Genomic DNA, 1,506 nt, shown 5'->3' on the forward strand with positions numbered 1-1,506 from the left:
AAATGAATAAGTTTGTAGAACTTCTATATGGAAAGGAATTCAAGAAGATGAGAGATCATCTCGCCTCCATAAGAATAGTAAAATTTAACAGAACAGCAAACAACAAATGCTGGTAGGTTGTGGAGAAACTGGAACTCTTATTCACTGTTGGTGGAAGTGTAAAATGGTGCAACCAGGCTTTGACTCTTGTAACTTTTGAAGAGAAAATACATCTATTTTTCTTACACATGCAGGACAGATAACCAAAGTTAGTGAACAGGTAAAAGATGAGGCAGTCTCCTTCGGTACAGATTTAGAGTCTCAGGATGCCGATGAACTGAATCACAAGGCACAATAGAGTGTGGCTGGCAATAGAGACGGAATCAAGCACGAGTCATTGCTTAGAACAGGCACACGGGCAGCTCCAGACGAAGTGAGGTCTCTATAAGAAGAAAGAAAGGGAGAGCAGTTTTGGAGTTTCTTCTCATCCTAAAACACTCCTTCAAGGATTCTGTAGAGTGTGAAAGAAAAAGAAACAAAAATGGACACAAATTCCAAGGACGTTGCCCCAGACAGAACAGAAGCGGAAGACACTTTCTTCATAGAAATGAGCCGCCAGACTGCGACAACATTACCTACTGGTACTTCCAAGTGTACACCATCCCAGAGGATGCCTGCCCTGACCGGCATGACTGCATCCAACAATAACTTGGTGACTCTTTTTGAGTGTCCAGTCTGCTTTGACTATGTGCTCCCACCCATTCTTTAGTGTCAGAGTGGCCATCTTGTGTGTAGCAACTGTCGCCCAAAGCTCACATGCTGTCCAACTTGCCGTGGCCCATTGGGATCCATTCGTAACTTAGCTATGGAGAAAGGGGCCGGTTCAGTACTTTCCCCTTGTAAACATGCGTCTTCTGGATGTGAAATAACTCTGACTCATATGGAGAAAGCAGACCACCAAGAGCTTTGTGAGTTTAGGCCTTAGTCCTGTCCGTGCCCTGGTGCTTCCTGTAAATGGCAAGGCTCTCTGGATGCTGTAATGCCCCATCTGATGCATCAGCATAAGTTCATCACAACCCTACAGGGAGAGGATATAGTTTTCCTTGCTGCAGACATTAATCTTCCTGGTGCTGTTGACGGGGTGATGATGCAGTCCTGTTTTGGCTTTCACTTCATGTTAGTCTTGGAGAAACAGGAAAAATATGATAGTCAACAGCAGTTCTTTGCAATTGTACAGCTGATAGGAACACGCAAGCAAGCAGAAAATTTTGCTTACCGACTTGAGCTAAATGGTCATAGGCAGCGATTGACTTGGGAAGCGACTCCTCGATCTATTCACGAAGGAGTTGCAACAGCCATTATGAATAGTGACTGCCTAGTCTTTGATACCAGCATTGCACAGCTTTTTGCAGAAAATGACAATTTAGGCATCAATGTAACTATTTCCATGTGTTAAAATGGCAATCAAACATTTCCTGGCCAGTGTTTAAAACCATTGCATTCAGTTTCACAGAGAATAATGCACCC

The 1,506-nt window shown here is 43.6% G+C and overlaps 1 pseudogene; it reads left to right on the forward strand.

Moving 5' to 3' along the window:
- The first annotated feature begins 586 nt into the window (after positions 1-586).
- On the forward strand, positions 587-1,435 carry LOC102863235 (annotated as a pseudogene).
- Positions 1,436-1,506: the final 71 nt, after the last annotated feature.

Source organism: Elephantulus edwardii, unplaced genomic scaffold (genome assembly GCF_000299155.1).
Source record: "Elephantulus edwardii isolate Elephantulus edwardi_28Jun2011 unplaced genomic scaffold, EleEdw1.0 scaffold00369, whole genome shotgun sequence".
Lineage (NCBI taxonomy): Eukaryota > Metazoa > Chordata > Mammalia > Macroscelidea > Macroscelididae > Elephantulus > Elephantulus edwardii.